The sequence below is a fragment of the Phaenicophaeus curvirostris genome, chromosome 1, assembly GCF_032191515.1.
Source record: "Phaenicophaeus curvirostris isolate KB17595 chromosome 1, BPBGC_Pcur_1.0, whole genome shotgun sequence".
Taxonomy (NCBI): Eukaryota; Metazoa; Chordata; class Aves; order Cuculiformes; family Cuculidae; genus Phaenicophaeus; species Phaenicophaeus curvirostris.
This window is the reverse complement of record NC_091392.1, coordinates 67,267,321-67,291,563: the sequence shown is the minus strand read 5'-3', so window position 1 is coordinate 67,291,563 and position 24,243 is coordinate 67,267,321. Positions and strand designations below refer to the sequence as shown.

Sequence of the window (24,243 nt, the reverse complement as noted above, 5' to 3'; positions counted from 1 at the left end):
AAGAAACAGGCAGAGGTTGAGCTGAACAAACCCTTTAGATACCCATTTGCTTCTGCAAATTCTCCTTCCTTCTTCTCTGTTTTCACCTGTTGCCTTGGTTTTTCTGCTCCAGGCCCAGGATTCAGGCATACACTGGTGCACATCACTGCACGCAGGCTGCTGATGTCTTTCAGGGCTTACATGAGTTCTCTTTCTCAGGGTTCATTTTTCTATTCAGACACAAAAGCAATATTGACTGACTCTGGACGCTCTCAGGCAGTCCCTTCTGTCTCACCAGCCTCTTTCTTACAGAGAAAGCCATTAAACATTCCTCTTATTTGGTAATACTTATTTTGCTCCCAAACCTAGCTTCAGGAGTGGTTAATGGATTACTTTAACATCCCAAACAATCAATTTTGGACAGAGATCAAGCAAGAACCTGGCTGGTAAACCATTGGGAAGGTTACTGATGAAGACAGACAGATGGTTAGAGAGAAAGATTAATATCAAATTTACCTCCAGCATCTTGGCTCTCATGACCCATGAAGCAGTGTTTTATGCAACCATCAGCTCCATCAGGAAGAGGATCAGATATGCTCACCTTTTGAATAAAATACTTTTCAAAACACATGTAGTCCTTACTGTTCTTTGATCTTTCTATTGCCTCCCAATATGCTTATTCCTACTTTAAATCAAACCTCTGATGACTTCTCAGGGAAAGGGGGAGACTGCCGTCCTCTAGTCCTCTAGTCCTCTAGTTCAGGCACCCTGAACATTTCTGGTTCTAGCGGGGAAATGTTAACCCTGTAGCACATTTCTTTTCTAACAGGGAGTCCTGGGTGTCCCTGGAAATTATGGCATAGGTAACAACATTTCTACCTACATAACAGTTTCCAATATTATCCAGTGGAAAAACTGCCTCTTCCTCTCTGCAGGTCGGCAGAGAAGAGCAAATGGCTCTGCGAAGTGGTGCACTGCCTCCTGCCTAAGAGGTAAGGGTATGATACCCACATATGGTCTCAAAAGTGACTCCAGAACTTGCATAAGATAAGGACATGGCGCTACACTGGGTCACATTGTTATTACATGGATAAAGCTTCTGTAGCTGGTAACAAAGAAAAGAAAAAATTATCAGAAAAAATTCCTATTAGAAGTTCAGTAAAAATGTTTCAGACTTTCCAATCTTTTGGAAATATCTGAACTGTCCCTCAAATTATGTATTAGAGGAGAAAAGAGTAAGAAAAGACAAGAGTTTTTACTAATTTGTGTCAGTAACTGGACACAGAATTTCCATAAGCCATTTTTCATCACAGTATTTTTACAAACCTCCCTCTCTCATCATTCTCCACAAAGATGTGGAGACCCCACACCTTACAAATGTCTCTCCTAATTCTCTGACATAGCATTTTTGGTGGTCTTAGCAGAAGTAAGTGTGGACACAATGCTTGTTTAGATTTTAGGTTAATAACTCCATTTTGCAAGGACTCACCAGCTGCATTTGAGGGTGTTGCACGTCCAATAACCTGCAAGGCTCAGGTTATCCTCCCGCTTTACAAGGAATCAAAAACAAAGGACACAGGAGAGGACAATCTGGCATGAGCCAGATGATGCTGTCATCAGTATAGAGATTCTCACAGATTTCTAAAATGCAGAAAGGAGGAGTTGATATGAGATGACGGACAGGATGCTAAAGCAAAGGGAAGAAGCAAAGATCCTCCCCAAAGACTCCCTCACTGTTCCTCTGTAAATAAACAAACAAAGAGATGGCAGGGAGAACCACAAACTCAATCAAAATTAGAAAACATTTTTATAATTCTTGGCATTAGGAACACAAATCTTCTAATCTTAGCTAAGATGTGGAAAGAACATCTATAATACTCCGTTGTACATTCATTTAATACCAGGAAAAAAAAATAACCCTCTGGGAATATGCTGCCTGCAATGCCAGCGCGGCTGCTCATCCTACTCACCCTTCTCCTGATCAAGCATGCTCTCAGAATATGGTCAGTGAGGTCTGAGGGCTGGAGGCTGCTGCGCCATGAGGACTTTGAGAAGGGAGAAACCAATGTCCTTCCCTGCAGGGCTCCTTGACTTTGCTAGCCACGTGGTAGCCACGCACCTGGCTCAGGTCTCTGTCTGTCCCACGCCATGCTTGTGTAACAGGGAACTCATCAGGGTCTCAGTGAGAAACTGAAGAACCTCTCTTTCCTAAGCATATAGAATACCCCTTCATGTTTCCAGCTTCCCAAGAAGATGCATAGTGCAAGATTTCAAAGTCATGACATTACCATACGTACATTATCAGTCAATGGCCCAGAACGTCACCCATCCTGGGCATCGCAGAGGGAAACCTTCACCTGAACAAAGCAGAAGCAATCATCATTACTGCACCTCCATTTGGTAAATAGATTTCTTATAGAGGGATTCTTGGTGTTGAACATACTGAGAAGAAGCGGGGTTTGCTGTTAATTTTTCACATACAAGGAAAAGCTTTGACCGCTTTGCATTTCAGAGCTCAGTAGGGAAATTCCAGGCCACAGCTAACCACGTAAATTATGAGTGACTGGTATTCTCACCCCTCTCTCTTCCTTTCTCTTCCTCAGCTAAGGAAAATGTTATGTAGGATCCTGCACAATGCTTGAGCAGAGGTTTGACAAATGCAGAGCCAAGTACATAACAGACTTTCAAGTTATGGTGCTGATGCAGTAATTTCACAGTTTGCTCAATTCCAGACTTTAACCTCAGTGCCAAGAATCAATGCCATATAAAAATGAAAAGCCTAAAATAATTTGCAAATACACAGACAGAAAAATGATACAAAATATAGCTAAAAATAAAAGAACAAAAGGAAGCAAATAAGGAATGCAAAAATGGGCATGGCAGTTTCCTCTGGATCAAAATTGAGACTTAGATACCATTCAATCCAGTGAACCTGGAGTGGATCTGGAAAACATTAAAGCTTTGGAATAAAAAATACAGAGTTGAAGAATTGTATTTAAGTTTGGTTACTAATTATAATAAACTGCAAAAATAACAGCAATGAGATGCCAATACTATTCGTAGGTTTATACTGCTTCCAAATACCCTGGGCAGCATCGCACTGCCCTTTGAAACAGCAGAACCTTTGAATAAAATGCATAATCACATTTAAGACTTTAGAAACAGTGCACAGGAACAAAAACATCAGCTGTGTGTTCTCAAGCTTAAAAGCCAACTACCAACCGCATTAGCTTTTGATCTTTTAAATGATCATCATGGTACTAACTTGATCTGAGGGAGCAGCAGGAGTGGGGCTGCTCCAGGAGTGGGGACAAGCTGGGAGCAGCCACAAAGCAGGCTGTGACCTCACCAGTGGATACAGTCTCGGGGCTGACCACAACAGGCAGGTCTGAGGACTGCTAACCAGGTCCAGTGACAACCTCAGACAGGGCAAGAGATCAGCCAAGTCTGCATCCATGCAGTGGAGTCTGTTAGAAGCAGGAGGGAAGGAGCCAGGCACAAGGCTAGAGAAGAGGCCATCAGGCCAAGATCCAGCCAGGAAATGTGGCAGAGGCAAGGATTTGAGGTGACAATTCATATACCTCCTTAATTCAATGTATCTTTTGGCTACAAAGTGTACTGAACTCCATAAAGTGCCTTTGAACCCATGCAGAAGTGTCGTTAGACTTTAATTTTTTTTTAATGGACATTAAGGATGCTAAAAAAAAAATACCAAGTTACCTTCATTTTTTTCTTCACAGGGCAGGCCCTGTGGCAGTGGTGCCCCAGACAATCTGGATCAGAAGTCCAAAGAGCTTTTTGTGGATAAGAGACTATGTCTTTCGCATAAGATTAAAGATGGACCTTGTAGTCCATGAAAAGATCCCCTTAGACGTTTTGTGACAAGACTCTTCCCACTCCCCCACTACAGGACTCCAGTCAGCACAAGAGGTGCAGACCTCCCAAGCAGTTACTTGATTTTCAGTGGGACTTACCTTTCAGAGCACCTGGCCTATTCTCTCTTCCTGAATTCTTTTTGATGTTTGCCCAATATACAAGATACATGCAGTTTAGCCCATGACGAAGACACTGTACAAACAGTCTCATCAGATGCTGGCTTGACACTTCCATTTCCAGGTCAAAATATCAGCTAAAATGGTCTCGAGTGGTCTCCTGGGTAGATTTGATTCTAAGGTCTTCCAAACACATTCACACACAAAATAGTTCAAGGGAAGTGAATGTCCTCCAACATAAAACCTTCAAAGGACCGGAGATTGAAAACGCTGATCAGATGACTGGCTCATTTTTACTCAGGAAACTACAGTATGTTTTTAAAAGCATAACAATCACTTTTGTCTTTGATAAATTACTTGCTCCCCAAATGCCTGCTCAGTAGCTGCCACTCCACTGTAATATCTAGCTTTTTTTTCCTCCATAGGAACTCTGTAAATTCACTACCCTTTTTTTGTAATCCATCTTTCTCTTTACTTCTGCCAAGGAACAACTTGAGCTTCTCTAATTCACCCATGTTTTCCCAGGCAGAGCTAAAAGACTTAGGTTGTGTTCACGACAGGAAATGCCTGGTTATCTGTTAGGTAAACTGATGAATTAAATACTAAAATCTTCCAGGAAAGTTTATGGTCTTTTAAAAGCAGTTCTCTGTCTAGTCCTATTGTCCTATTTTCTTAATACAATCTGAGCACCTTTGATGTCTGTCTGAACCCCATGGCAATGACTGAAGACCCTACCGGTGGCAGCAGTGGTCACAAATGGCCCGGATCTTCACAGGGTTCCCACCAGCTCCTATATTTCAGCAGAAGGTTCTGGTAGCCAGGTATTTTGAAGGAGTTTTCCTGTTGTTTTTCACCAAAGTGAAAAACTTTGTTATTTCTCTTCCATGGAGTCAAAAAATCAGAAGTCAGTCACTTTGTTTTACATTGCCTGTCTTTTGCCCTCCAAATGCACTTAGTGTTTCCTCATAGGGAAAATAATATTTGATAATTAGATTTCTACAAATTCTAATTAATCCAAAAGTCTTCTCCATCTGTATTCCTTCCCTCTGCCTTTTATATTGATTCCTTAGCTCAGGAAGGCAGAGTGCATTTTTCTGATTTCCCTTAGGCAGTTTTCTGATTTTTGTTAATTTTTTTAACTGCAAATGTTTTTCTGCTTACATGCAAATCTGAAGTTTTTGATGACAGTATTAAAGACAACGGGGTTCATGACAGACCATAGGTAAAAACATGGAAATCCCTGAATCAGTCTCATATAACCTGGGAATACGTAGGATGAGAACATGACATTTTCACTGTGAGCTATGAAGGTCGTGCAAGGCCACCAAACCCCAGAAGTAAGCTAAAAAGCTATGATTCTTAGAAATAATAAGCAATGACCTCCTTTACCTCCACTGTAATGTCCATAGGGACCATATAATTCACAAATGAACTAGACCACCTCACAGATAGAGCAGTGAAGCAATCTAATTGCTAGTAATAATAAAAACAACTATTCAAGATGGAAGAAGCCAAGAAGCACTGTCAGTCTAAAGCTGCAGGGTAAGATAAAGCAAATGCCTGATCTGAAATTTGGCTAATCCTCCAGGACAAACACTGCAGCAAGTGTCACCTGGGCATTACTCATCATTTGCTGTCAAGATCTTGTCAGAAAAATCAGGATTTTAGTTACAATCAGTAGTGATAGATGTGATAGACATGATAAACATGGCACAACCTACCAGACCAATGTATTTCCTTCAGCATGGTTCTGAGAGTTCTTCAAGCCAAGAGTGGATCAGTGGACCATAAGACTTTCACCAGTGCTGCATTGTGTGCTGGGAAATGGAGAAAGTATACGTGGGAACAAGCTTCCTTTACCATTTCTTCCAAACTTTGCACCTCAGAACTTAACAAAAATAAAATCTTATTGTTCAAGAAAATATGAAAATGGTACTATTCAAAAGGTTTATACCAAGGATATTTAATTGCCCAGAGCACTGTATAGAGGGAACAACTGGATCAACCCCTCTGCAGTTGGCTATATGAGTTGCTCTGGCATTTAGTGTTGGACCAATAAACAAGGCAGCTAAGGCCATGAAAAAGTATTGATATACTCTCTATGAGCCCTGTGCAACTTTTGCCTTAGCAGGTACAGCATATTTTTATGGGGGTTTTGGTGGGGAAAAGGAAAAGGTTTTCACTTAAAAACAGAAAATCCTGCTAGCCATGGAAGGCCTATGTCTTCAGCTTGTATGTTTTCAAAATATGTATATTTATTTATTTAAAATATATGATGTATCTAATACATGAGCTTAACAATACTCAGAAGTAATAACAGAAGTTTTCAAATAAAATCAGCAAACAACTACCCAAAGAAAATGTCACTTACTCTGCAGTCAAGTGTCCCTGCTTCTCACATTGCTGTTATTGATAGAATTGTGGTGTGCTATTTTTAATAAATAGAGTATGAGAAAATGCATCATAGTTGCATTATCAGTAGAATTGGGCTGTGTCACCTTAATTGTAGCTTCTCCAGCATATACAGGACAAGAAAAAGAGCAACAATCCCTGGGCCATCAACACCCTTGCTGATCAATCACAACAAGTATGAACACTGTGTGAAAGGAGAAGACCTATGAAGGAATCCTGAACCTCAGCACCCTTAATTCAAAGATAAGAGATATCCAGCCATTTCCTTTATCTCCCCTCTTGGGCTCTGGCCATGCTCCAAGGAGGGGAGGAGGGGGTGGGGGGTGGGAATGAATGAACTGAGACCCAAGATTCTGCCAGTTTAGAATGATGTATATTGTTTATTTAGTTATATAAAAGATGGACCCTTTTGCAGCGGAGACCTCACCTATGAGCAGATGCACTGTGTAGGACCTCCCAATCATCCAGGGCAAGCTCTCCAAAATCCTCACTGCAGCAGGGGCTCCCCAGTGATTGCGGATCTGGATGGTGATAATACTATCTGACTATTGGTGATGTATCTTTCTTAATTACTATACTTATTCTCTTGTAGTAATGATTAGATGCATTGCCTTTGAAGCAGTTACTGTTTACTTGTTGTTAATCACTACTAAATATTTGTTACCTTTTTTGTTTTAATTAGTTGAGTAAAACTTCATTTCACATGGTATTCAAAAGTTTGGGCCTTTTATGCTGATCTTTGTTTAGTACCCAGCGTTAAAACACATTGTCACCGCTCCACAAACCACATGCTCAGAGCAAAGAGGTTTCTGGTCATGCACGCCCAGGGGGCTCGGGCAAGAAATGGTGGAGGATGAGTCTAGTAGGAGTTTTGGGCACCCTGTCAGCAGGGTCATCTCACTGTCCATGGCCACCAGCCACAGCCATGACAACAAGGACAGAGAGAGAAGACTGCAATGCCCAGCAGGACTGTGAGGCAAAGGCCAGGCTGCAGAGAAAGCAGCAAGGTGAGGATGGTGCCCAGTGCCAGTCAGGCTGCAGGGTGCGCCAAGGGCAGCCTGTCAGACTCCTGGGTCTCACCCAGGAAAGAACAGTTTTCTTCCATGACTTTTACACAGGAACCCAAAAAACAAACACTCAGAAAAAAATGCTATGGTCTCCTTTCCCCCCGCTACCCCCTTCAACTTTCCACTCACAGTTTTAATGAATGTCTCTTGGAAAGAAAAAGGGAAAAAGAAATAGGAGGATATGGCATGAGGTGAGTCTAGCAATGGTTAGGCAAGATCGTCTCAGAAGCAGAAAGAAAAGGCAGGACAGCAGAAGGAAGGGGCAAATCCTGACCTCTCTGAGCTTAACAGGTGTTCTGCAGGCATCACAGAGCATTCTGAGCACCTCTATGCTGGTATGCCCTGCCTCTGCTCTTCTCTCACCATCACCCAGCAGGATGCAGCCCCTCACACAGGCCTCAGAGACAGCCTCGTTGCATTAAAGATCTGTGAGCTGGTGCCCTTGTGTTCTTTCTTTTATAAAACAAGAATACATCTTGGCTGCTGTTGTAACAGATAAAGTACTTAAACCATCTTTTTTCATTTTATCTCTTCTACTCCATTTGATGCAGATAGCAAGTAAATCCACGCACTGGATATAAACACCAATAGATTTTCATGAGAAAGTTCATTTAGAAAAACCCTTAAGTCTTTTAAAAAGAATTTAAAAGACACGTCAATGAGCAGCTGTAAGCTAAAATCACCATCATTCTTACTGTCTTTCTGCATAGTTCCCATCTTCGCATGGGTCAAATTTGTAAGTTATGTTACTTTTCCCCAAGCCTGTTCCACAGCTGAAACTAAGCCAGGATGAGCAACAAATTTACTCACTAGATGGAGCAAGAGTATCTAGATAGTAGAAGGTATGCCAAAGTACTGTAATGTGAGTCTCGGAACTGGGACAGCGCAACTTCGTTTACAAGCTTCAGAAAACCACACACAGAGTTCTCATCATTTAGGCTTATTCCAGCCTTGTCTTCCTAGAGCATATTTATCTGCCTTGTAGAGAGTTTTAGCAAAGTGACTTGCCCCAGGAATGCTATCTTGCAACAGGAACCTTCCTCTTTGCCACTTTCCTTTGAAAGTGTGATGTATTTAACAAAATTCCTTGATAAATTATATTGCAACTTGGGAAGGCTAAGTTATGACAACTAAGATGCAGAGTGAGATGCAAAGAAGTATAAATGTAAAAAAAAAATCCAAGTATGGTTTTAGGAGATAACAAATGCATTTTTTCCCCTCACAAAATGTTTTCCTTTTGGATGAAGAAGCACAGGCTTAAAACTGAGTTTTCTCCTGTTTTCTTAAAACAATTTTCCATTAAAAAGGAATCTTTAAAAGCCACTTCCCAAAATCATTTTCAGTTTTTACAAACAAAATATTTGTACCTCAAAGTTGTGGTTTCTCATTCCATTTTTCTGTCCATGTGAAAACATTTTTGCCTTCTGAAATGCTCTAAGGGGATAACAGCTTAAACAACTCTTCATATGCTGGGTTGTTTTTTTTTAAATATGCTTGCTCCTTCCTGCTTTTTATATAGCTAAGCATGGCTAGGCTTGTTGCAGGGTTAGACGCTCACACAGGAGATGGTAGGAGGATTACTCTTTCTTCAGCAGCAGGCATCTTGCAGACCTCAAACTGCTTTGTGATGGCTTTTATTTCAATGAATACGTGTACACATAATGAGACAAGGCTTCCAATTCTCATTTGCTTGGATTCTCACTGGCAAACTGCATACTGCCTTTAGAGTCATACGTGGGGAAGAGGTACATACATTCAATAACTTACAGTCTTTGGGAAAATGCTTTTTTATCTCCACCTACTAATTTTTTTCCTTGCTGAATGCGAAAACAGAATTATCAGTCACACACCATGCCTGTGTCTCTGATACATTTTGAACTCCCTTAAATTCCTGTAAGGGTGGAGGACTTACAAGTTGGGCCTAATTATTTGTCATCTTAATCTCAAAGTTTGAATGAAGCAGCCCCCAAGCCCCTGCATAAATACTCCACAGGAGGAGAATGGAATAGAGATCAACTCAAAAGAGGAACTCTTGCAACATGTTAAGAAAGCAAAGAAAAGCTTAGCAAATCTTAGCAAAGATGTCAAACACGCAATATTTTATTGACTCCTTATGGAACAGTCTGTCTTCCATTCTGATGCTCTGATAAGCATTGGTTATTTAGCTCACTCCTTCTGGCCAGGAGGTCCTTAGAGAATACTTTGCTCAGTTGTTTTTTATTTATCTAGCTATATTGAAAAACTACAAGAAATGAGTCCTCCCACCTTTCTGCAAGCACTCTTCAGGTTGTTCTTTTGTACATGCAGAAACCCAACACTCCTGGAAGCATCCCAGCCCCTTCAAGTGCACAGCAACAGCTTCATAATCATCAGCAGCCAAAAACACATGCAAGACTTTTTAAGGGTCTTCTCATTCCATCTGTGTTTGAGAAACAAATGGGACTCAGCTTGCCTGGAAGACCAATAGAAGTTATTTGAGCTCAAGGGCAAATCAAGTAAGTGCTCAAGTTGCTGCTGCCTGCTGTTTCTTACAACAGCAGAGCTCTAGTCTGCTCCCTGCTTCTCCACCCCAAAACTGATGGGATAATTCTCAGGGAGGGGAAGTAACAGGTGTTACTGCTATGGGTGGCAAAGTACAGCCCCTTAGAAACCCTGCACTGCCAAATTGTTTCTTGTATATAAAATATAAAAATATGTATGCTGTTACATATATATGCTTATATAAAGATAATAATCTATTACCTCCTTTGACATGTTTCATGCTAATTCTTAGCCTAGAGGGGACAAAAGTAAATTCTTTGAGTTCTAAGAAACCAAATTAATTTCAGGTTGTGGTAGGGAGATGGAAAGTATTAAAAACCTTTGGTTTGTTTGTTTTTAAATAAAAGAAAGTTAAGCCTTTTTTGACTTAAAAGAATATCATGTCACTATGTGCAAACACACTAGAACAGGAAATTGTAATGGAATAAAGAGTAAAAATAGTGTCATCATAGAGCCACAGAATGGTTTGGGTTGGAAGGGACCTTAAAGATCATCCAGTGCCAACTTCCCTGCCATGGGCAGGGACACCTCCCACTAGACTAGGCTGCCCAATGCCCCATCCAACCTGGCCTTGAACACCTCCATGGATGGGGCATCCACAACTTCCCTGGGCAACACGTGCCAGTGCCTTAACACCCTCATTGTGAAGAAATTCCTCCTTATGTCTAGTCTAAACCTGCCTGTCTCCAGTTTATACCCATTTCCCCTTGTCCTATCACCACAGTCCCTCCCCAGCTTTCACATAGCCCCCTTCAGGTACTGGAAGTTCACTATAAGGCCTCCTTGGAGCCTTCTCTTATCCAGGCTGAACAATCCCAACTCTCTCAGCCTGTCCTCATATGGGAGGTGCTCCAGCCCTCTGATCATCCTTGTAGCCCTCCTCTGGACCCACTCCAACAGTTCCATATCCTTCTTATGTTAAGGATTCCAAAAGTGGACACAGTACTCCAGATGAGGTCTCACAAGAGAGGAATAGAGGGGCAGAATCCCCTCCTTCGCCCTACTGGCCATGCTTCTTTTGTTGCAGCCCAGGATACAGTTGGCTTTCTGGGCTGTGAGCACACATTGCCTGCTCATGTCAAGCTTCTCACCACCCAGCACCCCGAAGTCCTTCTCCACAGGGCTACTCTCAATCATGCTATCCTCCATCTTGCATTGAAACTCTGGGTTGCCCCAACCCAGGTGTAGGATCCTTGCACTTGGTCCTTTTGAACCTCGTGAGATTCACACAAGCCCACTTCTTCATCCTGTCCAGGTCCCTCTGGATGACACCCCATCCTTCCAGTGTGGTAACTGCACCACTCAGCTTGGTGTCATCTGCAAACTTGCTGAGGGTGCCCTCAATCTTGCTGTCAATATCACTGATGAAGATACTAAACAGCACTGGGCCCAGTACAGACCTCTGAGGGACATGACTTGTCATGGATTTCCATCTGTACTTTGAGCCACTGACCGCTACACTTTGACTATACAACCAGTTTCTTATCCCCCGAATAGTCCACCCGTCAAATCCATATCTCTCCAATTTAGAGAGAAGGATGCTGTGAGGGACCGTGTCAAGGGCTTTACAGAAGTCCAGATAGATCGCACCTGCTGGTTTTTCCATGTCCACTGCTGTGGTTAACCCATCATAGCAAGCCACTAGGTTGGTCAGGCAGGACTTGACCCAGTGAAGCTGTGCTGGCTGCCACTAATCACCTCCACATCCTCTGTGTACTTTAGCAAAGCTTCCAGGAAGATCTGTTCCATGATCTTTCCAGGCACAGAGGTGAGGCTGACAGGTCAGTAGTTCCCAGGGTCGTCTTTTCTAACTTTTTCAAATATGGGCGCAATGTTACCCTTCTTCCCGTCAGCAGGGACTTCTCCTGACTGCCGTGACTTTTGAAATATCATGGAGAGTGGCTTGGCAACCACATCAGCCAGTTCCCTCAGGACTCTGGGATGCATCTCATCAGATCTCATAGACTTATGAATGTTCAGGATCCTCAACTGGTCACGAAACTGATCCTCCCCTACAGAGGGAGGGGCTTTACCCCTGGTCCCTATCTTGTTATACATTGACCAAGGAGGGGTGAGCATATGTGATTCTCCATTACAATTACTGTTATATTGTTGTATAAGACAGTGTATATTTTTCTGTATGTGTGCACTTACATACTATAGGCTAGAATTTGCATTTCAAAAACTTTCTAGCACTGAATGTCTGGAAATAGTAATCTGAGAAGAAGGCCTGCAACAAACTGTAAGCTTCCAATTGTATTATTTGTTCTCTTGGGCTTACAAGTAGAGCTAAGTATAACTTTCTCTTTCTATGGTATTTTTAGGTCGTTGGATTCCCATTTAGCGGTGCTGTGCAGCATTGCCACACAGGTTATGTGAATTCAAAAGACCCAGAGTATTAGTGGCCCAATAACGAACACTCACCTCCAGCCTGTAAGAAATCACACATAAAGTCATGTCGCAGATGTCGTGGGACAGTTTGTTTGGGAATGTTTGTTCATTAGTGTCAAGTAGGTATCCACTGTCCCCAAAAAACAAAATTCCTGAAGAGACAATACAAACATTGCTGTCACGAAGACTGGAGTTTTCGTCATTTCAAATCTCTCTTACCCGTAAATACACACCAAATATAAACAGCTGGTGACAGACCTAGCAGTGTAAAGGAAGCAGTTCTGAAAGGATAAATGGGATCAGGACTGAGCCTTTAGTTATCAGATGCATCCAATTACACTAACTGCAAACTAATGATTGAATGCTGACTTTAATACAATAAAATCTGTTTTGCAGTTACAATTGCATCAGTGAAAACCGATTTCCTGAATCAGTTTTATTTACTTCAAGTGATATGAGCTTAAGAAACATAACTGAAAAAGTCTAATGAATACATATTTCTTGGTGGTTTACCTAGATTTGTTTTGCAGCTGATATTGGACACTGGTCAAATGATTCTTTATGGATATTGGTCATAGGTCTTCCTTTTTGCTTTAATTTCCTGTTATGTTTCTATTTAGAATTTGAAATTGTCCTGAGAATTTCCCTTGTGGTTGCTCCGCTTGAATCAGAGAAATTCATGTGGGCATATTCTGAAAGCTAAGTATGCGGGTCTGAACTTTTTCTCAATGGTTCAGATTGCAACTTTCAACACTAGAATTCCATAAAATATTTAACACACCAATAACGAAACAAAAGAGCCCAGTTCACTCCACCTTGACCCATATCCCCAGCAGGACATGCTGGAGACTGCAGGAGACGAAAACCAGTCCTGTAAAATCATTTGACTTTCTAAGAAAAAAGTGTGGATCTGTTTTTCTCCTGAGTCACGCTGTATTTACCCTTGTTTTGATTCTTCTGACTTGTGCAATCACGTTCCCAAGATGTCTTTTGACCACACTGCAGCTGAGGAGCAAGAGCAGAATGACAGTCTGCATACGTTGCCTCAGGGGCTTTGGGGACAGTGTATGAACCTGCGAGGCATGCTGGAAGCTGGTCCCATTGCCCTGGATGGGGTGGAATAGAAGCTGTAGTGGTGAGACCAAGTTTATTGGGTCATCGTCTTTATGGACAGCAAAATCCAACTTTGGAGCAGGTGACAAAATAGAGTGTAATCGTAGCCATTCATGGTTTTAGTTTGCACGTTATATGTATCGCCAATCAAAATCAACACTGCAGCTAAGAAGCCAGGCATAATGAGGCACAGTGAGGCCTCTGTGAAGATAGTGCCTTTTGTAAAATACATGCTAAATCAGATCCAGCCACATAGAAGCTCCCTGACTCACTGAAGAGAAGTAAATAGTGGGAAGCCACCATTGATCTCACCTAAATGCAATGTCTGAAATAGGTCCGATGACTCACATCCTAAAAAGGCCTGTTTCTCTCTTATCAAGGAAAGGAGCCAAGGGAGACCACTGCTCAAGTGGGGATATTTAGTCTGCAGACATGTACAAGGAGGTGATGTAAAGCCTGTCCAATCAGTCTCCCTTGATAAGGAAAACAATGTCATTAGGAACATGCCCTGAAGTGCTGCATCACAACAGACTCTTCTTTAAGATTCAACTTTGTATCAGGCTTCTTTAAATCTTACTTGAAAAAGTCCCTGGCCATTTGAAAGAGCAAGACTTGCGAGGATGGTCTTCTTGTCTGTTGCAGAGCTGGTTTTGGACATCCATTTACTTGTATGAATGAACTCCTGAAGAGAATCTCGTTGGCAGCTACAGCACAGTTCTACCAAATGCAACACAAAAGGCCACCAAAGACTTCTAAACCTTTCTCTACTATTTTTACATTGTAAATGCTTATAACTGTTCCTGCAGGAAGAACAAGACAGGGTCCCAATACAGCAAATATGCATGGATTTTTTCATCATAGTTCCTGGTTTCTCTGATTCCTAGGGGCAGTATTTGTTGCCCCCTGCAAATCCTGTCTCAGAAGATGTCCTCTTGGAAAGGGTCACTGCCCACTGATTATGCCTACGCAAACAAACAGCACTCAGAGCACTGCAAGCAACGGGAGTGGGTGTCCACAAGGATCTCGACTGCCAGAACTGGGGCCCACGCTGCTGCAACGGGTAGAATGGGAGGTAGGACATGTATCTGTCAGAGTGAGCCCAGAGAAGGGCCATGAAGGCGATCAGAGGGCTTCCATATGAAGACAGGCTGAGAGTTTGGCTTGTTTAGCCTGAAGAAGGCTTCAGGGAGACCTTATAGCAGCCTTCCAGTACTTAAAGGGGGCCTACAGGAAAGATGGGGAGGGGCGTTTTATCAGGGAGTGCAGGGATAGGATGAGGGGTAATGGTTTTAAGCTGAAAGAGAAGAGATTTAGATCAGATATTAGGAAGAAATTTTTTACTGTAAGGGTGGTGAGGCACTGGCACATGTTGCCCAGGGAAGTTGTGGATACCCCATACCTGGATGTGTTCAAGGCCAAGTTGGATGAGGCTTTGAGCAACATAATCTAGTGGAAGGTTTCTCTGTCCATGGCAGGAGGGTTGGAACTGGATGGGCTTTAAGGTCCCTTCCAACCCAAACAATCCTATGATTGTAAGATCCGTGACTGATTTTGGTAGCAGAAGCAGGAAACGTGGACATTGGCTCTTTCCATAGTCCTGTTCTGCTCAGTACACCACAAAGTTCTTTCTTGTAGTATCCATTTATTTATGGGGGCCCATACAAAACCTCTTTTTGCTGACTCTGAGTAGCAGTGCATCTTCAGACTGGGTAGGTGTTGACGTGATCACAGGGTGGCTCTCACAAAGCAAGCAAAGGCTGCGGTGGCAACTGGCTTGCTGGGGCTGCATGTGCGTGGGTGAAAGGACAGACAACTCCATTTTAAAAACAAATCAATCCTTTAAACACACACAAAACCAAAATAAACAAAACTGTTGTAAACGGAAGGTGGAGTTGAAATTTTAAGCTGCCTCAGAAACCTCATTTTATTACTCAGAGCTCTATTAGGTGAACAACCAGGACAGAATTTAGGATTATTCATGCTTTGCAATGTCTAGCCCTCTTCCTGTCTGTCTATTAGAGCTGCTGTCTTTAAGGGCCTTCTAGGGAATCTAGAAAGAAACACGTTGACAAGATATGAAGGTTGCATCTCAAAGTCTGCTGCTTCATTTTGGCATGCAGGGGGGAAACCATCTGTGGAGAGTGTTGTCCTCTCCCTCTACAGTCAGTGGGACTTCCACCCTTTACTGCAAGGAACCTCAGTGCCAGGGAAAGTCATGGAGCAGGTGATCTTGAGTGCTATCATGAAGCACATGCAAGAGAACCGGGTGATCAGGCCCAGTCAACACGGGTTCACAAAAGGCAGGTCTTGCCAAACTAACCTGATCGCCTTCTATGACAAAGTGACTCGGCTGCTGGATGAGGGAAAGGCTGTGGATGTATCTTCCTGGACTTCAGTAAAGCCTTTGACAGAGTTTCTTGCAGCATTCTGCCTGGGAAACTGTCAGCCTCTGGCCTGGACAGGCGCACACTCTCCTGGGTGGAAAACTGGTTGGCTGGCCGGGCCCAGAGAGTGGTGGGAAATGGTGTGAAATCCAGCTGGAGGCCAGTGACAGGTGAGGTTCCCCAGGACTCAGTGCTGGGTCCAGCCCTGCTCAATGTCTTTATCAATGACCTGGAGGAAGGCATTGAGGGCACCCTTAGCAAGTTTGCAGACGACACTAAGCTGGGTGGAAGTGTCGATCTGCTGGAGGGTAGGGAGGCTCTGCAAAGGGATCTGAACAGGCTGGACCGCTGGGCAGAGTCCAATGGCATGAGGTTTAACAAGCCCAAATGCCGGGTCCTGCACTTGGGGCACAACAACCCTATGCAGTGCTACAGACTAGGAGAAGTCTGTCTAGAAAGCTGCCTGGAGGAGAAGGATCTCGGGGTGTTGGTTGACAGCGACTGAACATGAGCCAGCAGTGTGCCCAGGTGGCCAAGAAGGCCAATGGCATCTTGGCTTGTATCAGAAACGGTGTGACCAGCAGGTCCAGGGAGGTTATTGTCCCTCTGTACTCGGCACTGGTGAGACCGCTCCTCGAATCCTGTGTTCAGTTCTGGGCCCCTCACCACAAGAAGGATGTTGAGGCTCTGGAGCGAGTCCAGAGAAGAGCAACAAAGCTGGTGAAGGGGCTGGAGAACAGGCCTTATGAGGAGCGGCTGAGAGAGCTGGGGTTGTTTAGCATGGAAAAGAGGAGGCTAAGGGGAGACCTCATTGCTCTCTACAACTACCTGAAAGGAGGTTGTAGAGAGGAGGGTGCTGGCCTCTTCTCCCAAGTGACAGGGGACAGGACAAGAGGGAATGGCCTCAAGCTCCGCCAGGGGAGGTTTAGGCTGGACATTAGGAAAAAATTCTTCACAGAAAGGGTCGTTGGGCACTGGCAGAGGCTGCCCAGGGAGGTGGTTGATTCACCTTCCCTGGAGGTGTTTAAGGCACGGGTGGGCGAGGTGCTAAGGGGCATGGTTTAGTGTTTGATAGGAATGGTTGGACTCCATGATCCGGTGGGTCTCTTCTAACCTGGTTATTCTATGATTCTATGACTCTATGATTCTATGATTCTATGAAAGCAAGGATCCATATCGCAGATTATAATAACCAGGGCAAACAAAGCAAAACATGAGTGCAAAGAGCTAGATCCACTGTTGTGTTTTCAATTAAGAATTCTGTTGTCACCAGTGGATGCATTAAACACATGAGAGCTAAGCACTTGTCTCACAACTGGACCTACAGGACAAAGGCAATTCCTTGCCTAGTTCTTCCCCCTCAATGCTGTTTCAGAGAGCTGCATAAGAGCACGTACTCACCCTCACAGCATCCAGTTAGACAACTCTTCAAGTGACCTGGTTTTTCAGAAATGCTGAGTACAGTGGAAATCGTTATGTGTGACACTTACAAATAGGGCTGCTGGAGGCAAGTGTATTAAGCACCTTTTGAACCAAGACCAAACCACCAGGCTTTGTGAAAACTTTTTTCTCCTCTCCATGAAAACAAAATGCAAAGCTACATAAAACTCGAAAATAGATTGCACAAGTGTTTTGACAGCCCTTGGCTTATCCTTTTGGGAGTACAGGCATATCTAATATAGCACCACTAATACTTCTGCGATCAATTTTTCCCTTCGTTAACTCAACCAATTCTTCTTCATTCCTGGGACACTGCCCTTGGACCCTGCAGGAATTAACATCAAGTGGTGCCTGTAAGTAAGTATGAGGCTTTTTGGGGGGGACATCATCAACAAAAGACTTGATCCATTAGGTGATGAACAACCACAAATCTCACCAGGAGTGGTGGAGGCACAAGTGGTTTGGCAAGCCGTAACAGTAAAAGGATCATTTGTCATGTAGCACTGCTGTGCCCACACACAGCAGAAACACACAGCTACAGCCCCTCAGGTCGTAGCACCCTCCTACTGCACCCAATTGTTCTTGCTATGGAAGTAGTTCTACTGTCAGCTACAAAGTACTGCTGTGCATGAGCTGCTACTTGTGAGAAAGAGAGAGATTGTCACTGCAGTAACAGAAAGCACAAAACAAGCAAAGAAAAATTATTAAGAGGAAAATGGGCCACTTAATGTTTCATGTGGGTAGCTTTTTCCAGTTAAAATATAAAAATCCTGATTTTCCCCTGTGCATCACAGGAATGCAGAGCAGACAGGACTGTAAAGTACAAAATGTGATCCAGCTGGGAGTCTATACTTCAACAGAGCATTTCTCAGGCTTTTTTGGATACATTTCTCTCTCAGATTTATTCCATATCCTACCTTGTCTCCTCCCATCTAAGCACCTCATATAAGCAGCTCCGAAACTAGTGGGGCAAACTGTTGAGGAAGTCCTGCTGCATGGGAGCTCCTGGAGAAGGTCTGTGTGCTTGGATGTAGAAGTTTAGGGCAAGGCCACAACAAGAAATGGGGCAGAGCTACAAGTCTGCAAAGATGTGAGAACAGTAGCCAGAGGGATCACCAAGATCCAGGTGGTGACTCTTCACCTCAAACAAACATGAAGAACTATGTGAGTTTTCAGCCAGTTGGCATTCGCTTCATTATTGCGTAGACAGCAACTTTCTATGGAAATGGTTCAGGCATTGGCTGGCTTTTGGTTTTCCATTTACGTCCAGTTCTGAACAAAGATGTCAGGTGGATTCTGATCAATTCCAATCAATGCTTTCCGTGTTGAGCAATCAGCATCAAAATCCAAGCTCTTCTGGAATGTGAGTTCTAAGGTTGGCAGAAAGGAAGGACAGAGAAGCCAATAAGGAACTAGAAGATAGGAGTACTTCAGGGATATCTCCTCATCTGGAAAACCCTAACAACTTTATTCTACTGGTGATTTATTGAATACGCCAAATGACACATATTATCAAGCACAAAGTAGGAATACTTGCCTTTTGCTACTATGCTAACAAGCTAAAGTGTCCACTTAAACCTTGGATGGAGCTTATACAGTAATTTTCCACCACCCAGTTTGCATTCCTGTAGATTTGCACAGAGAGAACCTGCATGTTGTAGGCCTAATCCCAGTGCATACAACTTCAGATTAGAATGAGTCAATAGGAGAAGACCAGCCTTTACAGGAGGCACTGAGGATGTACCTAAAATGGATTTACAGGATAATCGGTCTCTTTTTTTCCTAAGTCTTTCTGAGATATAAAACTTGGTCATTCCAAATCAGTTTGATGTACCCATTAAAAGAATCAGTGGCATTTTCTTGAATATTTAAAGCCAGGTTGGAATCTGGATTTAGACCCTGAGCAGTGACCATCGTTTACTTGGACTTCAGCAAAGCCTTCAACAGTGTTTCCACAGCCTCCTTCTAGACAAACTAGCAGGATATAGACTGGATGGGCTGTCTCCAGGATGGGTAGAAAACTGGCTCACAGGCCACACTCAGAAGGTGATGATCAATGGTTTTTACTCAGGCTATCAGCCTGTCACAAGTGGGGTCCCCCAGGGACCGATGCTGGGCCCCACACTGTTCAAATTCTTCAAAAATGATCTGCACAATGCAACTGAAAGCACCCTGACCGAGTTTGCTGGTGACACCAAACTGAGTGGTGAGGTGGACATGTCAGAAGTGACCTGGACAGGCTGGAGGAGTGGGCTAGGAAGAACTGCATGAAGTTTAACAAAGACAGCTGCAAAGTTTTGCACCTTTTACAGTATAACTGAATAGCCCAGTACAGACTAGAATCCATGTGCCTGGGGAGCAGCCTTGCCGAAAGGAAACAGGAGGTCCTGGTGGACCTGAGTCAGCAGTGCACTGCTGCAGCAATGAAGGCAAATCAGATCCTGGGCTGCATCCACAGGGGCTTTATCTGCAGAGACAGACACGTGGTCACCACACTCTATTCAGTATTTGCCAGGCCTCATCTGTGGTGCCACATCCATCTGGTGCTCACAAAGTGGGGCCACAAAAATGGTTAAAGGACTGGAGAACCTGTCCAATTTGGAAAGGCTGAAGGAGCTGGGTCTTTTCTCACTGGAGAAGAGGAGGGATGGGGAACTTCAGAGTATTCCACAGTCCTTCAATGGCAGCTACAAAGAAAACTGAGGCTCTGACTTCACTAAGAACTGTGTAGAGAGGACAAGGGGCAACAGCTGCTAGTTGCACCAGGAGAGATTTCATCTCGATACGTGAAAAAAATTTTTACAGTGAGAACATCTGTCACTGGAACAATATCCCAGACATGTGTGAAACCCCTGTTGCTGGAGATTTTCAAGGTACAGTTGGACAGGATGCTAGATAATCTCACCTAGGCTCCCTTCCCCACAAAATGTTGGGCCAAATGATCTTTAGAAGTCCCTTCAAGCCTGGGCTGTTCTACAGTTATATGATCATACAGCTCTTGAAGTCAAATTAAATTATTTTTATTTCTGAAGATAATTAAATATTAAGCTTACCTGAACACATTTTAATTTTTTTTTCCTGTAAAATTGGAATTGAGAAAAGAATAACTACAAGCATTCTTACATCCGACATATGCTGGAAAAGTAGCACAGCAAGCTGTAGGCAACCCAGGAAACTAACTCCTGGAGTGCATTGAAGATAATTTCTTGGTCCAGCTGATAGATCAGATCAAACCCACTTGGTTATCCCTGAATTAGATGAGGTGGTAAAAATAGTTCTCACGTCTCAGAAATCTCTTATTGGCAGCCTGTGTGAAGGATTTCCAGCTTCATGGAAGGTATTCCTAAGGCCTTAGGAGACCTACTGAAATGAAAAGTACTTTCTTTCAATACTGAAAATCTTATGTTCTGTATCTTCTTTTCCATGTTGTTGGCCCAAGTGATTTCTGCAGCCAGCTGTTGGGAATCTGAGATCTGTGAAAGTTTATTCTGGTTTGTTATTGCCTGGCAAAAAAGGAGTAGCAGTTCCCACAATATTTCATGAAATTGCAATTTGTGTACACACATTTATTTCAAAAACCATTCCTTTCCAGGCATGAGTTACAGTATGCAGCAAGCGTAAAGACAAAGCTGATGAGTTTTGTGTCACTATCAAGCATTTTTCACACTAACATCTTAGGGAGGGTAGGAATATTGAGTCTTGCAGTACAGGACTGGGAATTTGCTTTGCTGTGGTCTTTCTCATCAGCTACACCTACAGACTCACTCTGCTTCGATAAGTCACATCCATCATCATTTTTCAAGGTACACATGAAGTGGAGTCTGGACTGCCTACCTTAAAGGTCAGTTTGAAAGCATGTAAAATGGTTACAAATTTCCACAACTTCTGATAGGGAACGGAGAAGAATACACAGTCCTCTGGAAAAAATAAGATGAGATTACCTGAAATGAGATCCCTGAAACTAAAGGCACCCCTGATATATCTGGCATCTCCTCGTTGCTGAGCTCCTTTTCTCATGCAACACTGACTTCTCCCCTTGCCTTTCCCGACACAGCCTTATTAATCTATTATGACTTACCACGATTTTGAGGTCTGGGGGAATTTTTTTTGCAGACTAAATCTCTCTCCTCAAATACTATTGAATTTATCTAGTCTAGTGAAGCTGCTGACACAGGACAAAAATTAGGAGTGATCACCAGCCTGGATAAGAGACCTAGATGAGTGCAATTTATTCCACACAAGAACTAAATCACCTTTGCACTATTTGTCAAACTAGAGCAGCACAGGCAGAGACAAAACATGATGCCTTTCAGGAGAGGTTGATTCCACCTTGCTACCCCTATATGCATACAGGAGTGTAAAATTGTTGATTTTCCAGCATGTGATTACCACAATGCACTTGCTCCATCTGTTGTCCACTTGCATTTCTGCAAGCCCATCCACAGTTGCAATTTGTGTAAGAGCAATTGTTTTATCTTTTGGGATAGTTATGGATCTTTATGCCTGCTTGCTCACTCCTAGCATAGCCAGTACCACTGCCCTCTGTTCAGATCATGGAAAGCACCATCAGCAGAGTTTAGGAGTGAAGAGCCACAGATCTGAACTAGAGCACTAGCTCGGCTTTAATCACAGTACATTTGAGTCACTGAGAACCTGACAAGCATCTTTCAGAAAGTAGGATTCACTAGGTTGTTAGCTTCTCAGCAAAGCATCTCCAGTCTAGATTACAGGATTAATAGCAACTGCATATTCCTCCTTTCCAGCACTTTTGCTAGGTTAGCACTAGGAACAAGGAGGAAAAATCTTTAATTGAAAGAGACAGACACTTCCACTGAACAGCCCTGGCAGCATCAGGGTCCTCCACATAATACTTAGTTGGCTGCTTGTTCCCCATGGCTAGAAATAACTGACCTGGAAGATGGCAAAGTACCGCTTGGCTCCTCTGTGGCCATCAGCAACCAAAACCTGAAGCAATTGCCATTGCTGGGCTCACACTGCTTTTCTCCTTACCCAGCTGATATGTACAAGCACTTTCTTTCATGTGAGTTGCCAGACTGAAGGTGGGGAAATGTCTAAAGTTTACATGCCATGCTGACAGGGAGCTACCAGACACCTGAGGGAAAACCCAACTCTTAATGAAGCATACGCTTGCAGATACAGAACTTGCAATGCCAGGGATCCAATTAGGGCCACAACAGCTTTCTGGAGCCTGATATAGTAATTGCAGCATCGGTGTTGCCCTCTCTGACTGAGCTGTGGGTCAATGCCCCCTCCTTTCAAAAACAGCAACTACAAGTCATCTTCAGGCTACCTTAGCTTGACTACACAGCACAGCAACATTCACAGTCTGGTATCTGCTGCCCTCCCCTGCTCTATCAGCATAATGCAAAGAGCAAAAACAGGGAGCCTCTTCGCCCTCCTCACCTTTCTTCCATAGAGTAGGGACACAACGCATCTGCTAAATTCTGCTGGAATAGCCCCAAGAAGGCCTGGGAGCTGAGAAACAATCTAATAAGACAATAGGAGGGAGGAGCGCCCTGTCATAGCCAGCCTGCTCTCAGTGATGCTAAAGTCAAGTTCCCTTTCACATTTATCCAACCACAGAACCTCTGGCCACCATAATACAAGGAAAAGGCAGCAATACCTGTTGGGCACAGCTCACAAAGGGGAGGTCCTTCCCTCCAAACCCTTCTGCAGTCTCTATTTGAATTGCTAGACTCTGTTCCTACCATAGCTCTGAGCTTTCTTGAGCAGTGGAGTTGTCATTATATCTGCTGTCTTCTTGCCCGTGGGCATTTAAGGCTGAGGAGAAGTTGTGGCCAGGACAGAACACAACGCAATTGCCAAGTGCCATTTATTATGAACTTAGAGAACCGGCAACTATGAAACAGGTTGACTGAAAATTTGTGGAAGCAGAGCTGAAGTTGTTTGGTATTCAGCTGGTGCTTAGACTTTGCATCAACAGCATAGACTAAAAAGTTTCCTAAGAAAACAAAGTGTAAATTTAGAAAATATAACTAAGTTGGCCTCTCCTCAGACTGCACAGAACAAGTTGACCAAAACAAACTCCCTTCTGAGCTCTAACCTTTTCTAAACAAAAATGTACAGAGGACTCAACTAAGCCAGTATCTAGGTGGTCTTTTCCCAACACACAGATCAGTGGACGTGACTCAAGAAGAATCTGAACTGTAACTAAGGCAGAATTCAGCCAAGGCAGAGCAAAGTAGAAAAGGTGACTAGGGGGAGGCAGAGGTGATACACCTTAAAAGGCCAATGCAGCTTTGAATTGGCTGGCAGCACTCCCACATTAACCAAAAAATGTTAAATATCAGTACACAAGGGGCTCAGACAGATCTGCTCCATTCCTCCCTCTCAACACAAAGACAACTTTAAGAAGTCCATTTCTTCAGTATGCTTTTGTTCAAAGCCATACAGCTCTGCATTCCCCATTTCTACCTGAGCTTTCAGCTTTTTCAGGATCTTTATGCTGCCTCCCCTTATCCAAGGCCTTCCGGGTGAAGGTCTATAACAAGAAAGTCCTCAATAAGTCTGAAGTTCCTTGCAGTTGTCATTAGAGTCACAACTCCACTTGATACCAGAGTACTTTAGAGAATGAAGTGGATGGCTTTGACTCCAGAAGCTATGATTTTAAACACACCGTCAGAAAGCAATGCTGCTTATTAAAATGAAAAGCAAGCATGTGTAATGGTGAACACTTATTTAGTTTCATCATTCTGGAACTCTTTAATTTGTTGCTCCTATGCAAATATCCCCAGAGTTTCAAACAGGCATGTATTTCCCTCCAACCCAGCTTCTTCACACGTAAATGTAAGGCAGTGTTTGCTCTAACACTATTTTTACCAAACTGACTGCATGATACAAGATCAACACTTGATGAGTTCTGGGACCCTCAAGGTCACTGTT

At 43.3% G+C, this 24,243-nt stretch overlaps 1 protein-coding gene across 2 annotated transcripts in view; it reads right to left on the bottom strand.

Moving 5' to 3' along the window:
- USP18 (ubiquitin specific peptidase 18) overlaps positions 1-24,243 on the bottom strand; it is a 424,666-nt gene that overhangs the window by 281,029 nt on the left and 119,394 nt on the right. The window lies entirely within an intron of this gene.